This window comes from Hyla sarda, chromosome 1 (assembly GCF_029499605.1).
Source record: "Hyla sarda isolate aHylSar1 chromosome 1, aHylSar1.hap1, whole genome shotgun sequence".
NCBI lineage: Eukaryota > Metazoa > Chordata > Amphibia > Anura > Hylidae > Hyla > Hyla sarda.
The window spans coordinates 363,737,821-363,757,436 of NC_079189.1; the positions used below are offsets into that span (position 1 = coordinate 363,737,821).

Here is a 19,616-nt window from a genome sequence, read left to right on the forward strand (position 1 = left end):
TGGGTAGTATTTTTCTCCATTTAATTCTTTGTCATGACTATATACAATATATAATCCTGGCCATACAGATAAGTACAGATTATAGGTGTGTAAACTCCAAAATGAATGCGCCTTGAATATCTTCAAGGCAGCATTAAGGTAGCACCTGTGAGGCCAGGCACCCATATTAGCCAACTCAGGTGGGGCTTGCAGCTTGCCTCCCTCCTCCCATTGCATGTGTGCTCAGTCACGCTGGAGGGTATCTGGGAGGAAGTTGTGACCGAATGCTGCCGTAATTGCCCACTGGCCCCTGTTTTGCTTATCAAGCACAGGTAGGATTAGCGTAGGTCTCGCACCATCTTGAGAAACCTTGGCGTTCGTGTGCGGGTTCTGGTGTGTCCTTCATATAAGGATACACTGGCGAATGTCTCAATTTTAACATCAGTGTTGAGGGATAGCCAATGTCATTGTATACATCTACCACAGTAGTGCACCCATATTCCTGTATTGTATTTAATAAAGATTTATATATGAGAATATACTTTTTGTAAATGACTCCATTTTCTTCTTTGTATATGTGCTCAGCACAGAAGTATGCCTTTCTCCCCACTTGAAAGGGTGGTCTGTATCACTGATTTGTACTATATTGTGACTGCGAAACCATGCCCACATACAATGGCCAATGGCTACACAATGTTGCTGCGGCTATTGGCAACTACACGCAGATGTAGTTTTGCCTGCAGGCCCCCTTTGCAATATAGTGCCAGTCCTGGTACTATTTGGGCTGTGGGTTGATGAATATCCCCCTATATAGTGTAAAAACGTAATGTAAACCCAGTCTTTCTTCAGGTATTATAGACTGCCACAGGTTATATACATAGTTAAAATACAGAAGCATATTTATGTTATTTATTTTATTGTTTTATATTAGGATAAATACAAATGTAGCAGTCGGCTACCAAACAAATGCTTTATAATCACACATATAGGCTTCAGGGTAGATAAAAGGTGGTAAAATTACAAAGAAAAATACAGCAGGTCAATCTCACGGTCCTATGTTGCCAGGACAACAAATATATACATTAAAAATAGAATAGGTCATTGAAACAATCTAATTGTGTTCCAAGTCTTATTGTCCGTCAATAAAAATGCTTCCCATTGTTTGTGAACTCGCCCTTGGCATAGAATAAGCATCTGTCTCATGTGAATATGTCCTAGCAGTGATCTCATGTCCAGCTGCATACACTGTGGCGATAACATCTATTCTCTCAGTCACTATTCTGGTGACATGCAAATAAAAGCCACTTTCCATCATTTCCACTAAGAGCTTTATTGAAAAGACTCTATTTTACCTATGTTTAATTCTCATATTCAATATGTCTAGTAATACAGACCATTAGGACAAGTAAGAGAACAACCATTAATATTACCAGTTGCAATATAATTATCATTTTTATATTTACTCCTTTGATAGACACTGGCAATATAGACTTCAAATGCTGTGTTTTCATTTTCTCTCTGTATATATTATGCTACATTAAGTTAAAACATTTCCATTGTTGCATTTTTGTCCTATAGGTCCAAACATTAGTTATTCTTGTTAAGGGCAAACAGTGCCGTGGTGTCAGCATAAAGGAAACATGGACTACTGACTGGACTTCCTGTTCATGACACAGGATTGTAATATACTGTATTGTGCTGTGCACCCAACTTTGATATGAAACCTGATTGTTTATGGTATAGGAGATATGTAATCAATGAGACATGGAATCAAAACTGTTAACTATCATTGGTTAATTTTTTATTTATCTAAAATGCATTTTTTTTTGCAATGAGGAAAAAAATATGGGCACAGCCTATAACTCATTGGCTCAAGTATTGTGTTTAAGGACCTTTTTAATAGGCTTATTTTTATCCAAATGAACATCCGTTCTCAATAATTGACCTGTGTAAAAGGGCCAGCGATCAGCTTACAAACAAGAAAATGCTCGACCATCAGCTGACCACACCATTTATGCAGATATAAAAATCTTTGTTAGTTGCTGAAAATGATAAAAGTGAAGGGCCACAGGAACAATCCAGCAATAGTTTGTGCGGCATGGATGCATGATGTGTGCTTATTTACAGGCATTGGTCACCCCGTCTAAAAGGGCACCTAGTTTCATAAATAACAATTAAGTATGTAGTAGGAAAGAGGCATACAGAGCCTTATCTTGCCTTGTGTTTCTCACCTACCTGCCTTCAGCAAAACAATAGCATGGTCAATAAATGCCCAAGCCTGTAATCATGTGCACATTCTGTCCCACTCTGTACAGCAAAGCTGACAAGTGAGCTGCAAAAAAGAGAAAGTGCTAGCCTTTTGTATCAGTGGGACAACTGGAATATTTCAAGATTTATAAACAAAATATAAATAAATATATATAAAATATAATAATGCAACAATTAAAATCTAATGAATAAAATAAAAATAAAAACACACAGACAAAATATCTAAAAATATGTTTAAAACCTGATCAAAAGAATATGTCAATTTCTGGATGATACTTTCCTTTTATGTTCAATATCACCTTTAACAGCAATAACACAGTGGCCCTGACTTAGTATTGTTGACCCGACCTGCATGTGTCAGGTTGTCTGCACCAAAATTACAAACCTGAAAAAAAGTGTAGTCAGAAAACCGGCGTGTTCTCACAACCTGTGCTATTTACTATTGAATTCAAACAAAATCCTGTAAATACATGGCTGGAAATTCCAACCAAGAAACTTGGTCAGAACTTTCCCAACCTGTTAATGCCCATAGTAAATAGAGGGGAGTCATTCAAGTCTGAATCTACATTTCACTCTAATAAAAACTCTACACTTTTAGTAAATCAGGGCCACCATTGCCATGAACCAGCACATTGGGTAGTATTTTTCTCCATTTAATTCTTTGTCATGACTATATACAATATATAATCCTGGCCATACAGATAAGTACAGATTATAAACTGGATATCTCTGTTCCTTGGCAGTAGTATGGCATTAGAACATGTCTGTTATTGATTTTACATAAACATTTGGAAGCAAATATCGGTGGTCAAGAGCTCGTTCCAGTAGACAGGTCTTCATTTTTTAAGCTAGCCATAACAACATTAAGATGAAAGATGAAAAGAAAACTAAAATTAGAATGACCAACTTATCTCGCACAGAAATTATGTTCGTTTTTTCCAAGCCCTTTTTGCAATGATTGGTAACTGCTGATGCTGTACAGTTAAACAGTAAAGTCATAGCTGATTGTAATTGATCAAAACAGATCTATCTGGGCAGCGAGGAGAGATAGATCTACTTTGCATGACATTTCATTTCCTTCTAAAGCAGTCCGATCTGATTGTTCTTATTTCCCTCTGCCAGCAAGTCACCTGTGCTCACCCAGATTGCTTCCTGAATGTAATCTGTGTCTGATGAGTCCATTTGCTTTCCTATATTTTCATTGGTCACTACAAGAGCACTGTTCATTGTCGTTATACCGTAGTCTGCCAATGTAATTGCATAAAATGGACTTGTATGTTTTTTTTTACATTGGAGACATATACCATAACTCTATGCATTTGTCATTGTGACTTGTTGCTGTTATCATGAGCTCCTGCTTGTTAATGTCAACTAAGCATAGTAAGAATAATGCTTGTATCTTTATCTAGTGAATGTAAGACTATTCTGTCCAAAATAAAACATGAACAACAAGATTCTCATGAAAAACACCTTATTCGTTCATAACTTGAACACAGAAATGAATGAATAAAGTGTCTTCAGTGAATGGTGAGTGCATTTTTTCATTCTCAATTGAAAATTTTGGACTGCTCTTGCACACGTTATCATACAGTACCACCATCAGAAGCTCAGACTTAGGAGTTAGAATAGGCTGAGTATCCTTCCTAAGTATTGGTGCAGCTGAGAGAGTTTAGTAGTGCCAGACTTTATAGGGACACACTAGTGTGTATATCTGTGGACCTCCTGCAGTAGCAAAACTTCAACTCCCAGTGAGAGTTGTAGTTTTGCAACATCTGGAGGTCCACAGTTTGGATAACAATGTCTTATGCCTCTACTGTTTTTACATATGCCTCTATTCATAGAGGAATAAGGAGGATATATTTTTTTTATCAGACTCACATTACTTTGTGCACAGGTTTTGCACACTACTGAACATCCTCTGTGCTGGTGTGCGTAAGTATTTTGTAATGTTTGGTGCCTACTAGTGATGAGCTAATTTTTGTAAAATTCGATTCGGCCTATTTGCCAAATTTTCCCCCAAAATTTGTTTTGGTCCGAATTTATTTATGGCAAATCTCTATTAAAAACAGCTATTTCTGGGCTACAGAGAGCCTCAATACGGGTGTAGAACACTTTGCCTTGTTGTAACACGCATAGGGTGTGTGCTGTGTTATTGAAATAATACTGTTATTCAGTATGACATGCAGATTACAGGCATCACTATTAGAATAACTGCCACAGAGCATCTGGATGTGGCAGCAGGGAGACCATATCGTGTCAAAATTTAAGAGATTAAAGAGATTTTTTTTATGTCATTTTTGTTTAATTTGAATTTATTTGAATTTTTTGGGTACCCTTTCTGGTGAGCATTGAGCTGGTGGTCCGCCGTGAGGTGAGCTACCACCTGTTCCAGCCCCTGCCTCTCAGCGCCCTCCTTCCCCCCCACCTCCCCGACTGTCTTACTTTGTGTGGAACTGCAAATGTTTCATTTAATCAGTTATGGTTCATTGTTATCGCTTCAACCTGTTTCATTGGATTCTTGTGGTAATTCTAGAGTTAATATATGATGACGACTAGAGAGGAGTGAATTTTAAAAAAATGTGATTCGTTCAATTTGATTTGCTCATCTCTATTGAGGAGCAATTGGAGGTCAAGTCTGGTGCCAGCAGCTGTGGTAATTCCAGCTCCAATAGTGTAAAATTTGCTGCAGTGTATAAGTTGCTGCAGTAAAAAAGCTTGTGCTTGTATCTTGAAATGGAGTTGGCAGTCCGCCGCGAGACAAGCTACTGCCTGTCCCAGCACCTGCCTCTCAGCGCACCCCCATGCTCATGACTGAGTGTCCACTTCAAAAGTGAGGGACTGCAGCGCCATCAACTTGGACAGGAGCACATTAATCTTCTGTGCCGTTGGATAAGTGGGCGCATAAAGCTAGAACTGGCTGCAGTGAAAAAGCTTGTACTTGTATCTTAAAATCGAGCGCCAGGCAAGCTGCCACCTGTTCCAGCCCCTGCCTCTCAGCGCCCCCACGACTGTGAAAGTGCAAATGTTTCATTTAATCAGTTATGGTTCATTGTTATCACTCCAACCTGTTTTATTGGATTCTTGTGGTAATTCCAGAGGTAATAAATGAAGTCGACGACCATAGGGCCTCAGATTTTTTTAAATTTAAGATTTTGATTAGATTCACAAGTTTAATGTCCCGTTGGCTCGAAGCATTTACTTTGAACTAATACTGTATAACCACAAAACCCAATATAACAAGGAGTCACATGGCAGCGCAATGACAGAGCCTAGAGGTGGCAGCAGCCCAAAGAGACAATTGGGCCTAACAATAGAAAAGATTAAAGATATTTATGAAAATTTAAATTGAAGATTTTAGATAGATTTAAATTTTAAAAGTTTAATTTAAGGTGCCAACAGCATAAGGAGACCATATGGTGGCACAATGACACAGCTTGGAGGTGGCAACAGCCTGACGAGACCATAGGGCCTCACAATTGAAAGGATTAAAGATATATTTTCAAATTTAAATTGAATATATTACAAATAGATTACCATAAAAATGTTTAGGTACTGTCCCAGCAAAATGAGGAGACCATAAGGCTTCACAATTAAAAAAATTAAAGATATATTTTCAAATTTAAATTGAAGATTTTAAATAGATTATCATAAACATTTTTAGGTAATGTCCCAGCAGCATGAGGAGACCACATGGCGGCACAATGACACAGCCTGCAGGTGGCACCAGCATGAGGAGACCAAAATGTGGCAGAATGACCAAGCCTGGAGGTGGCAGCAGCAAGAGGAGACCATATGGTGGCAGAATGACACAGCCTGGAGGTGGTGGTGGCAGCCTGACCAGACCAAAGGGCCTCACAATTGAAAAAGATTAAAGATATTTTTTTAAATTGCATGTGGCCATGTTAACATTCTCCGGAAACTTGATGAAAAACTGCCACACCACAGAGTAGCTGATTTTCCCCCCAACAGTCCGCACTGACTGACTGCTACTTACGCCGACTCCAGGGACCCCTGTTCCACTACCTCCCGGGCAGGTAGGCTGCCGCAAAGCAGGTGGTCTACACCCGGAACATTTGGCTCCAGACTTCCCACTGGTGCCACCATGCTGACTCCCAACCATGCTACCACCTTGCATGCTCAACTGCTGCCTCACGGGCAACCTGCAACCCTCTTTTCCTGATGATGATGAAGCCCCTTCTGCACCCGGCTCCCAAGTGCAATCGGCTTCATCAACATTGAGTTGTGTCAGCACATCACTAATGTCCTCCTCAGGTTCCTCAACAGTGTGCGCTACAGGAGCCTGAATGCTCCCAACACCACCTACCACACCACTTTCCTCATCACTACTTGCTCGGCTAGCGAAGGAAGTGGGGGATGTCTCCTCCACTTCTTGGCTGGGCAGTAAATCGTCCTGACTAAAAAGTGGAGCTGAACCTGCAGCATAGGATGCTTCTATGGGGGAGGGAACAGCATAAGACAGAGGCAATTGGAGGAGAGGGACTACTCCCGGGTCATGTCAACTGATGGTGGTGTCTGAAGAACCCACCGAATTTGACTGGGGGTGTCAGATGTCACTTGTGATGAAGTGGATGATCGAGTTAACCAGTCAATGACAGCAGATGGGTTGAAGGTCGAGATATGACCACTAGCTAATACCATGAGCTCAGACCTCACACTGCGACTCCTGCTGCCACTTGCCCCTAGTCTGCTACGACCTCTGCCTGCGCCTGATGAATTTAGGCCTCTGCCACTCCTCTGTGCACATCCTGGCACTTCTCTGCCTGACATACTTAGTGCGTATATGAGGGGAGTACAATACGTTCCACTACGCTTAAAACAGCATTTATCTAGAACAGCAGCAGGTGTGTACTTTTGGCTGGCCTTTCACAGTAACTAGGAGCTTAAGACTTTAACAGTAACAAAATGGTACACCACGTAGATGTACACATGTGGTATGCACTTATGAGGGGAGTACAATGCGCTCCAGTACGCATAAAACAGTATTTGTCTACAACACCAGCGGGTGTGTACTTTTGGCTGGCATTTCAAAGTATCTAGGCCCTTAAGACTTTAACAGGAACAAAATGGTACACCACTTAGACGTACGTACGTGGTATGCACTTATGAGGGCAGTACAATGTGCTCCAGTACGCTTAAAACCGTATTTGTCTAAAACACCAGCAGGTGTGTACTTTTGGCTGCCCTTTGACAGTAACTAGGCCCTTGAGACTTTAACAGGAACAAAATGGTACACCGCTAAGATGTACGTATGTGGTATGCACTTATGAGGGCAGTATAATGCGCTCCAGTACGCTTAAAACAGTATTTGTCTACAACGCCAGCAGGTGTGTACTTTTTGATGGCCTTTCACAGTAACTAGGCCCTTGAGACTTTAACAGGAACAAAAGGGTACACCACTTCGATGTAAGCACAGCTTACACTTAATAGAGGACAATGGGGGAGATTTATCAAAACCTCTGCAGAGAAAAAGTTGCCTAGTTGCCCATAGCAACCAATAAGAGCGCTTCTTTCATTTTGCAGAGGCCTTGCCAAAAATGTAAGAAGGCATCTGATTGGTTGCTATAGGCAACTAGGCAACTTTCCTCTGCACAGGTTTTTATAAATCTCCCCCAATATGCTTTTAGCGCTCTGGCTGGCTACTATTAGCTTTTCAGTTGTTGTACACACTAGTGCTGCAGCACACAGTCACTGTGTACTACACCCAGAAATGTACTTTCTCTCTCAATCTCACTCCCTTCCCTGTTAGTGCTTCAAGGCTGGATTTGGGCTTGAGGTGAATCACTGCTGTAATACACCCGCAATTGCACTTAACACTTAATTGCACTTAATTGCACTTTCTCTCTCAATCTCTCTCCCTTCCCTATCAGTGCTTCTAGGCTGGATTTGGGCTTGAGGTGAATCGCTGCTGTAAAAAATATTTTCTGTGCAACACACTGCTCTCTGTCCCTCTCTCTCTCTCTACAATAGAATGCTGATGTGACTGGGAGATGAATGGCTGCTGTAAAAATGCTTTTCTGTGCAACACACACTGCTGTCTGTCCCTCTCTCTCTGTAATAGAGCGCTGATGTGAGTGGCCGCAAGATGGCTGCCGATTATACAGCCGATGGCTGCTGATAGCCTGCATGCGATTTAGGGTCATCCCGCTGACCCTTGTTCCTGCCTTCCCAGGATTCCTTGCCCCATGTCCTCACATGTGGATCCACCATTTTAGATGCCCGGCACCTAGAGCTTGGACTGCACTAAATGGAGTTAATGAAGCGATTCATGCAATCGAATTGCGGCGATATTCGCATTTGTTACAAATCAAATTTTCCCGGAAATTTGTAACAAATTCAGATTCGGCAGATCCGATTCGCTCATCCCTAGTGCCTACCTATAAAGTAACCATACCCTGTCTATGCAGGGAGAATAACTTTCTTACTTCAATAACATCTTTTACTAGTTTAACTATGGAGTTTAGCGGAAGACAGTAAACTATTGGGTAAAGCAAAGAGAAATCCTATTACTGTGTCCAACTTCTTCTGTACACAATAGGTTTCTTGACCTTGGAGAAGAACATATATTTTTTCTGCCTCTTGCAATTTTCTGCTAAACTGCAGTTGTTATGATTTACAATGATCAGTCTGTTCAGATGTTCCTTCATGAAAATGACATGCAAATCTAGCCATATTTGAATGGCTGTTAGTTTGTATAACAGATATTTGGCACAAAGATATATTGAGTATATTCTTGTTATGACTCCAGGAGTTGTGCTGTGATTTTTCTTTTTGGATATACATTGTTGTTTCAGCACTGGCAAGCTGGCTTATCACTTGTACAGTACAGGACATGGTTAAAGTTGGTGTCTTTCCTTTTGGATTTTGTTTAGCCCAGCGATAACGCAGCACTCAGAGAAATTGATGAAAAAACTGTGAGTTTATTTCTGTCACATCAAACAAGCAACGTTTCTGCTCCTATGGAGCCATTTTCAAACTTGAAAATGGCTCCATAGGAGCAGAAACGTTGCTTGTTTGATGTGACAGAAATAAACTCACAGTTTTTCCATTGAATAGATAGACAGACAGACAGACATATAGATAGATAGATAGATAGATAAATCCAAAGAAGCAGCAGGACACAAGGTATACGGTGCAAAAAAAGTTTGTGGTTTTATTGCATCAGTGCATACAGAGCAACGTTTCTGCGACCTCCTCGTCGCCTTTCTCAAGCTTGAGAAAGGCGACGAGGAGGTCGCAGAAAGGTTGCTCTGTATGCACTGATGCAATAAAACCACAAACTTTTTTTGCACCGTATACCTTGTGTGCTGCTGCTTCTTTGGATTTATCTATTGGGATCCCGAACCAAGGCTCCTACACAGCGTGCACCAGTTACCTGAAGTACTATTTGGTTGTGCTGCTCTCCTGGGATATTTAGATAGATAGATAGATAGATAGATAGATAGACAGACATACAGATAGATAGATAGATAGACAGATGATAATTTATAGATAGATAAATAGATAGATATATGAGAGAGAGACATAGATAGATAGTAAATGTTTAAATGTATGTAGTTATCCAAATCAATATATATATACTTGCTGAGTACCCGGTGTTGCCCAGTTTTTCCTTCTTATCCTTGATGGGGAGGAAAATCAACAAAGGAGGAAGCTTTTTACTTCATATCCCATCCTCATATATTGTTGTCATATCCCAACCCCATATCCCATCCTCATATCCCTTCCCCATATTATCCGACCTCATATCCCATCCTCATATCCCCTCCTTATATGCTGTCCTCATGTCCCATCCTTATGTCCCGTCCTCATATCCCGACCTCCTATCACAACCTCATATCCCGACCTCATATCCCGACTTCCTATCCCGTCATCATATGCTGTCCTCATATCCCGTCCTTATGTCCCATTCTCATATCCTGTCCTCAGGTGGGACTGATTTGTGATGAAGATATTGTAAGCTGAAAATAGAAAGGGACGTAGCTTTGTGGGACTTGGCGTGATTTTCAAGCCAGACCGATGCACAAAAAGGTAGAGAATAAAGGGGTGGGGCTTAACATGTGGGTGTGTCTTTGTGAGATGGGGTGTGGCTTGCAAGCCGGACTGACACATTCACCAGGAGATGCAGAGCGGAGCTTGTGGAGTAAGGTACTGTAAGTCCCATATACTTGCATGGGTGTAGGTAAGGGTTAATTTAACTATCATATTTTTTATTTGACATATAAGTTATATGTGTACCAGGTATTATTGAAATATCTCCAGCCGTACGGAAGTTATGTGGGAACATACATTTCCCGTAGATTTTCATGGAACTTTAAACAAAAGCCCTGACCCTCACAAATGGGGGCAGTTCAGCGTTAAATTAACTTTCCTATATTTTAAGTAGACAATTAAGTAACATGTTACCAAGTATTATCGAAATATCTCCAGCCGTTTGGAAGTTATGCAGTAACATATATTTCCCATAGACTTGTATGGGACTTTAAACAAAAACCCGACCCTGGCAAATAGGGATGAGTAAGGGTTAAATCACCTATCCTATGTTTGTTGTTGACATATAAGTAACATGTGTGCCAAGTTTCATGTTAATATCTTTAACTGTTTGGACGTGATGCTTGAACATACACACACACACACACACACACATACACACACATACATACACACACACATACATACACATTATGACCGAGATTTATCACAATTTGTAGAGCTTATTTTCCTCTATATTTGGCGCAACTCCGTTTATTTGCGACTTTTTCTTTGCTTACATCCCACCGTTCATCTTGACATCTTGCTCACGTAGACGTTTTTTTCACTTACACTTTCCAGTGCACCCTGATTTATCAACTGCGACTGTCGCATATCTAGGCGCATCTGATTAAAAAGCTCCAGGAGTCTACACCAGCTTGAACCTTGCTTATGTTTCTGCTTTTCTGACTACCTGCATTTGAAAACTCACATTAATCAATATTGTAAACTCAACGGAATATTTTTATCTTATTTATTATTATTTAATAATATTTAGAATTATTTATTTTAAAAATGTTGCAGTATATTGACATTTTATTTTATTGATGTAATTTAAATCCATTTATTTTTGTTAATAGTCTTCAACTAATCTATTAATATTTTTTAAACTAGAATATTTTTAAATAAATTATTTATATTCTTACTTTAATTTCTGATGTCTTTTAAATGTGTACTCCACCTTTAAAAATTTACTAATCCCCATTCTTTAAGGGTTACTCTGCTGTTGATCGCCGGGGCATCCCCCCTGCAGCAGCCTTGTACCTCATCATCCCAGAGCTAATTTTTCTCCGAGGCTGATGACTGGCGGCTGCGGTCCGGATATGGAGCGCGGTCCGCCAGTTTAATACCCCTGCTATAGCTGTTTACACAACTTCGCATAGCTTTCCACACACCAGCTTATACTGCTTTCAAAAAACTTGTTATAGCTCTCAAGTTGTTATACGTCTCCACGTCATCACACAACTCCTAATATCGCTATTCACAAACTGGTTATAGGTCTCCACGCAACTACTTATATTGCTATTCACAAAATGGGTATAGCTGTACAGATTATTCACAAACAGCCTTAAATTGCTTGACACAAATCTTGTATTTTCATGGTGGGCAGCGTGCCTGGATCCTCTTTGTTTGGTGGAATATGGAATTGGAATTCTATTTAAAATTGATGGACTAATCTTAAATTTAGAATTTTGTCTCGCCCTTGCATAGATGACATTTAAAGGGGTACTCCGCACCCCTAGAGATCTTTTCCCCTATCCAAAGGATAGGGGATAAGATGTCAGATCGCCGGTGTCCCACTGCTGGGGAGCCCCGGGATCTTGGCTGCTGCACCCCCCTGTACGGCTTCCACCTCACACCGCCTCCAAAAGCCTCCAGCATTGCCGGTGTGAGGTGGAAGCCTTACAGGTGGGTGCAGCAGCCAAGATCAGCAGCGGCGAGACCCCGGCGATCTGACATCTTATCCTCTATCCTTTGGATAGGGGATAAGATGTCTAGGGGTGCGGAGTACCCCTTTAATATAAAATCGTAGTTCAATTTACATAATTTATATATATATATATATATATATATATATATATACGTCATGTGAAACAGCAGAATTAATGTTTTTTTTTTATATGTTGAATTGTATTTATTGGATTTCCAGTCATGTGATCATTGAATGGAGGTGCGTGTGTGTGTGTGTGTGTATATACACTGCTCAAAAAAATAAAGGGAACACTTAAACAACACAATGTAACTCCAAGTCACACTTCTGTGAAATCACACTGTCCACTCGGGAAGCAACACTGATTAACAATCAATTTCACATGCTGTTGTGCAAATGGAACAGACAACAGGTGGAAATTATAGGCAATAAGCAAGACACCCCCAATAAAGGAGTGGTTCTGCAGGTGGTGACCACAGATCATTTCTCAGTTCCTATGCTTCCTGGCTGATGTTTTGGTCACTTTGAATGCTGGCGGTGCTTTCACTCTAGTGATAACATGAGACGGAGTCTACAACCCACACAAGTGGCTCAGGTAGTGCAGCTCATCCGGGATGGCACATCAATGCGAGCTGTGGCAAGAAGGTTTGCTGTCTCTGTCAGTGTAGCGTCCAGAGCATAGAGGCGCTACCAGGAAACAGGCCAGTACATCAGGAGACGTAGAGGAGGCTGTAGAAGGGCAATAACCCAGCAGCAGGACCGCTACCTCTGCCTTTGTGCAAGGAGGAGCAGGAGGAGCACTACCAGAGCTATGCAAAATGACCTCCAGCCTCCATGCCAAAAATGTGCATGTGTCCACTCAAGCGGTCAGAAACAGACTCCATGAGGGTGGCATCAGGGCCCGACCTCCACAGGTGGGGGTTGTGCTTACAGCCCAACACCGTGCAGAACGTTTGGCATTTGCCAGAGAACACCAAGATTGGCAAATTTGCCACTGGCACCCTGTGCTCTTCACAGATGAAATCAGGTTCACACTGAGCACATGTGACAGATACGATAGACGAGTCTGGAGACGCCGTGGAGAACGTTCTGCAGCCTGCAATAGCCTCCAGCATGACCGGTTTGCCGCACAGCCCTCCATGTGCTTGCCATTGGTAGCCTGATTGCCATTAGGTACCGATATTAAATCCTCAGACCCCCTGTGAGACCATATGCTGGTGCAGTTGGCCCAGGGTTCCTCCTAATGCAAGACAATGCTAGACCTCATGTGGCTGGAGTGTGTCAGCAGTTCCTGTAAGAGGAAGGCATTGATGCTATGGACTGGCCCACCCGATCCCCAGACCTGAATCCGATTGAGCACATCTGGAACATCGTGTCTCGCTCCATCCACCAACATCACATTGCATCACAGACTGTCCAGGAGTTGGCAGATGCTTTAGTCCAGGTCTGGGAGGACATCCCTCAGGGGACCATCCGCCACCTTATCAGGAGCATGCCCAGGCTGTAGGGAGGTCACACGGGCACGTGAAGGCCACACACTACTGAGCCTCATTTTGACTTGTTTTAAAGACATTACATCAAAGTTGCATCAGCCTGTAGTGTGGTTTTGAGTGTGACTCCATATCCAGATCTCCATGGGGTTGATATATTTGATTTCCCTTGATAATTTTTGTGTGATTTTGTTGTCAGCACATTCAACTATGTAAAGATGAAAGTATTTCCTACGATTAGTTCATTCATATCTAGGATGTGTTATCTTAGTGTTCCCCTTATTTTTTTTGAGCAGTGTATATACCTGCAAAATCTTTATTGTGTATTGTACTTGAAAAAGAAGCCGGTCCGGCTTCGAAACGCATTGTACATTTTATAAATTTTTATACGTTTTATTAAAACCGTACTGGTTCAGTAGTGCATCCTCTATTTTCATGGTGGGCAGCGCACATGGATCCTCTTTGTTTGCTGGAGTTGGAATTCTATGTACTACGCCCTTGGAGCGTGTTGGAGGAAGTAGCTGCAGCCCTCATTGGTCTTTGTACATGTTGTGCCGGGATTAGCACAACATTCCCTGATGAGTCGGTGCTTGGCTCACCTACTACTAGTTTCTTATACTAGAAGGAGTCACAGAAGGTGCTTCGCCTTTTGCTTTCGTCTATATCAATTTTAAATAGGCACTGTCATTTGAACAAACTTTGCATATATTAATATATATTAACAAGCGAATATAAGAAACTTTGTAATATCTTATTAGACAAAAATACTGCTTTCTCCTGTTAGCAAGCTTCTTCCCTCTTTCCCCGGCTGTTGAAATTTTCTGAAAATCAACTCAGCTTTGTCCAGTGTCTGCAAAACAAGCAATACAAGTCTGTGGAGGGGAAAGAATGGAGCTCCGCCCAACTGCAAATTAGAGATGAAGCTTTCAGTGCAGAAATTTGCTGAAAAATACCATATACAAGTTGTGGTCAGGGCTCACACCGTGAATAGGGAGACTACCTACCTCAGTATGCCACTGTCGACTCTTACCTGTGGAATAATACATCATAATAATAACACATAACTATTCACCTGAATAAGCGGTTGAAGTGTGCCTAAAAACCGTGACCGAGGGTTAGCCTTTAGAGGGCAAAAAGACACAAAGCCGTGTGAGGAAGTTATAATTGATTTATTGATGATCATAAAACCAGATAGCTGAACACTTCAGCCATTTCTTTCTGTGGGTCTGGGATATATGTGGCATAGCAGCCGGATCTCCATCTACCTAGTTTCTGAATAACATGGGGGGCAACCTTATGCTTTGATGCTGCTGATGCTGCGCCTATCCGGAAGGAGTGACCCGAGAAGTGCTTGGGGTTGTGCCCCAGAGTGGTGATCAAAGACCTGACGTGTGACACAAAGACAGCTGTGGTTAACACCGAATCCCCAAAAGGTAGTAAAGGAGCCTCCTGATCCTTGCCATCGAGAAAGACCATTAGTTCAGTCAACACCGGCACCAGGCATTGTGTGACGGGAAGTAGTTGACCGTGTCCCCCCACATGCTGGTTTTAGTGACCGCCAACCTAAGCTCAAAGAACCCATTCTGCCACATCAACTGAGATTTAAGTAGTGGTCTAGAAGTGTGCCTAGTGCCAGAAAATTCCCCTGGCCTGAGGAAACCATAGAAAGCTAGATACATGGCCGATTTGATTATTAAACTGTGGGGGTGCCCAAACGGCCATCTGTCCAGAGCAGCTGACATGTTCCTGAACAACTCCCCAGAGATTTGCCTTCGCGAAGGCTCCCTGGGACCGCTGGCTAGCTGCATTACCCTGAGAGCTGCTCTGACTGCATGGATAGATAGCACAGAGGGTTTATCTGGAAATGCTAAAGAAATATGGTGTTGGATCCCAGCCAAATAAGTCCTAACCGTGTTGTGTGATAAGTGCAGAGATGAGTGGCAAAAACCTATAAACGCGAGGATGAGGGTGGTGTCAAAGGAAAAAGTAGCATTGACTGTCCCCAGAAAAGTGATGTAAGTGTGTAGAGCTGTGTCTCTTCGTGCTAGGTGCCAGTGAGTCCCTGATAAGGTTGCCTGCTACTTGTGAAAAGAAACCCAATCCAGCATCAAGGCCTGTGTTGGTGGGGCTGGTGTGCCGAAAGGATCCGCCTGAGGCATGACCTGCGAGAAGACATCAAAGTTAGCCCGTGATAAAGCATCAGCGGCTACATTCACTGTACCTGCTACATGTCTACAGACAAAATTTAACTTGAAGTGCAGTGAAGGGAACACCAATCTTCTGACAAATGACATGACCATACTATTCTTTGAACTGCCCTTATTTACAATGACTACCGTGGCCTCATTATCACAATAGAAGGCCACTGACTGATTACACCAACAGTGCCCCCCATACATATGCCACAATTGGGTAAACCTCAAACAGAGCAGAAGTGGTATCGAATCCTGCCATGCTGCGAACTTCGCTAGACCAATGACCAGCTAACCAATGATGGTCCCAAACTGCCCCAAAACCAATTGAGGATGAGGCATCCGTGAACACTGATGGTGATGTGTCTGACAATTCTGGCATGAACATGGACACGCCATTCCATGGCCTGAGCATCTAAGTGGATGGTACTATCCTGGTAGGGGACTGCGTGTAGAAGAACGAGTAACCTTGAGGGATGATTCGCATGGTGAAAGCTAGCATGCCTAGTAGACTTTGCAACTCGACTTTGCTTGTGACCTGTTTGCACTTGAACTTATGAATGGTGTCCTGGATTCTGTAGAGTTTGTCTGTGGGCAACCGAGCCTCCAAGCTTACCGTGTCCAGGACAATGCCCAGGAACACTAATTGTGTAGCAGGACCTTCAGTCTTGGTGGGGGACACTGGGACACCAAGCTCAGAAAGCAAGGCTAATAACCTGCCTAACCCAACAGGCTCGTCTTGCGGAGTTTCGAGTATGAGAAAATCGTCCAAATAATGGATGATGTTCCGACACCTGGAGACGTTCGCCAGGGCCCAATGTAACGCTTGAGCCAGCTGATAGAAGAGCCAGGGACTGCTCTTAGATCCAAACGTTAATTTTGTGGCAAAATAGTATGCACCCTGCCACTTGAGCCCATACCACTTCCATAGCTCCTGCTGGATAGGTAGTAATTTGAATGCGTCTACGATGTCCGCTTTAGACAACCATGCACCACGTCCTAGCTGTAAGATAAGCTGGATGGCCTCATCAATAGACGCATACCGCATGGAAAATTCTTCTGACTGAATAAGGGAATTTAAACTAGGTATGATAGATGAATACGGTGCCGACAAGTCGTAAATTAATCGCTTTTTATTGTTGAGCTTTCCACTGACAACTCCAACTGGGCTCACCCTCCAGGTATCAAAGGGAGATGTAGGAAAAGGGCCTAATATGTAGCCCCTGTCCAACTCAATGTGAAGTAGCTGAGAGACGGCCTGCGTATCATTGTAGGCAGACTGCAGGTTCCCATATTCGTATGTGCACTGTGGTACCGAGACTAATCCCGTATGGAAACCATCCACAAAGCCATTCACCAGCCACTTCACCCAATCCGGATCCTGGTGACCAGCTAACACCCTGGCCAGGGCTGTCACCTGAACCCCACCTAGTCACGCCTGCCCTTTTTGGTTGCAGACCATACTAGGGTGGGCCCTGTAGCACCAGAAGCATATATGCAGCAATCTGCAATTGCTGTAGTTACAAGAGGACAGGTTGAGGTTATTGCAGATCTGACTCCTTCCGAGGTACCTTACCGGACGCCCCAACTTGTCCACGGAAGGAGTCGATCTTGGCCCTGCCATTGAACTGTGACCAGAGTTTCTGCTGGTACCAGGATCATCTGTTTGACTAGCTGACCCGCACCAAGATGTCGTATGAGATGTGGATTGGCACAATGAACATGCTGGGGACTTTAGCCCCGAAAAATGATTACAAAAAAGCTCTGTGTCCACTGTGCTCCAATCTGTCACATACGCATATTGGCTAAAAGCGGCCGCTGCTTTTGCCGAGAAACTTTTATAATAATCATAAAAATATGATCCACCATATTTGTATAGTATTTGTAAGAAAATTCTGAGAGCTGTAACAGGTAAAGGTCTAATTCTTCCCGGTGTTCAGGGTTGACAGAACATGACCTCTCTGAATCTACTAAATGCAATTACAAACTCGTGTATATTGAGTTTGCGACTGAGCCTCAGGTCCTTGCTCTTGAGGACCACCGACAGATCTTCACATGCCACTGTTCTGGTGTCTACCAGATCCTGTGAGGAAATCAGCAAAGATGCCAAGTTGATATCTTTACCGTCCAAGATGTCTTTGCGTAAATTAGCCGAAAGCCGGCACGCTCTGTAACTCTAGACCGTGAACTCACCGCACACTACCGGAGGGGAGGGACGTACAAGCTAACAGCAAAAAGCCAGTAAACTGAAACAATTCGCCAAACGCAAGCACGCACCTGACATCTGGTGGGCGTGCGTTAAATACTCTTCGCCCCTCCCACAAACACAGCCAAATAGGCTTATTACTTATATTACCGGTAGAAATAGTACTTATCCTCATATATTCACATGGCTGCTTATCCTGAAAAGTCCCCTGAAATGACAGGTACGCTTTAAAGAACTGAATAAGCCCTTGGTAACACAAGGGTAAAACAGCACAAAATTTAATTAGGTCCCTGACTGAAAAATGCCATACTATGTTAAATGCCAGACCATATTAGCAGTTATTTCCAAAATAGTCGTATAAATATAAGAAAAAGGGGGTATACATACACTGAACCGTGGACACCATGATATTGGAAAGTGCTCCTGACAGCATTCTTTACATACAGACTTATTATTTAAAAAGTCTGTAGTTTTCAATGTGTATGCGCCCATGTGGCTGAATAGAGTAAAAACTGTTATGAACAGTACAGAGTTACAAGCTCAATTCTATGTTTCATGTTGTCTCTGTTCCTTGAGTCTAACCTGACACAGTGATAAAAGGAAAAACAGAATCTTGGGTGTTTGGTCTGTGATAAGACAGAAAAGTTCTTAGAATATTTGCGCACACCCTTTATATCATACTGTTAGATGTTTTGTAAATATTTTACAACTATTGCGTTGTCTTACACTTATTAAAACTAGTTACATGTAGGACTTCTGGTGACAGTAGCGCATTGTGCCTGAAGGTTATTCCACCCACTTAATTCCCATCCATCCTTTTCTTTATGTTAAAGGGGTACTCTTCTGGAAAACCTTTTGTTTTAAATCAACTGGTGCCAGAAAATTAAACAGATTTGTAAATTACTTAATCCTTCCAGTACTTAACAGCTGCTTTATGCTCCACAGAAAGTTATTTTTGAATTTATTTTCTGTCTGACCACAGCGCTCTCTGCTGACACCTCTGTCCATGTTAGGAACTGTCCAGAGCAGGAGAGGTTTACTATGGGGATTTGCTCCTGTTTTCCAATGGATTGCCCCTTTAAGCAGAGCAGACAAGCTTTGCATCTTGCTTAGAGGTGGCTTTAGCCTGCGGAGTGATTTGACATATTAAAGAGATAGCTGCAGGATCAGTTTAGACCTGTCTGCTGGTAAAGCTGAGTTCTGTGACTACCTTCTCAGTTGACTGTTTTTTTTTTTTTTTTAGAAAAGCATGGCTGCTTTTTTTTTTTTTTTTAAAGAATTTAAAAAAGCACATTGTGAGTACACAGCCACGGCTTCATTCATTCTGAATGGGGCTACAGGGCATGGCCAAGCTCAGCACTTGTCAATATTCTGAAGCCTCATAGAGAATGAATGGAGTGCTGGTTGTGCATGTGCAGTGCACTCTGTTTATTCTGGGGGACATTGCACTTACATTCTCATAATTGTTTGGGGTCCCATTAGTCAGACTCCCACCAATCAGC

At 42.3% G+C, this 19,616-nt stretch overlaps 1 protein-coding gene across 4 annotated transcripts in view; it reads left to right on the top strand.

Moving 5' to 3' along the window:
- Positions 1 to 19,616, top strand: part of PIP5K1B (phosphatidylinositol-4-phosphate 5-kinase type 1 beta) — a 177,538-nt gene that overhangs the window by 103,910 nt on the left and 54,012 nt on the right. The gene's annotated exons all lie outside the window — the stretch shown is intronic.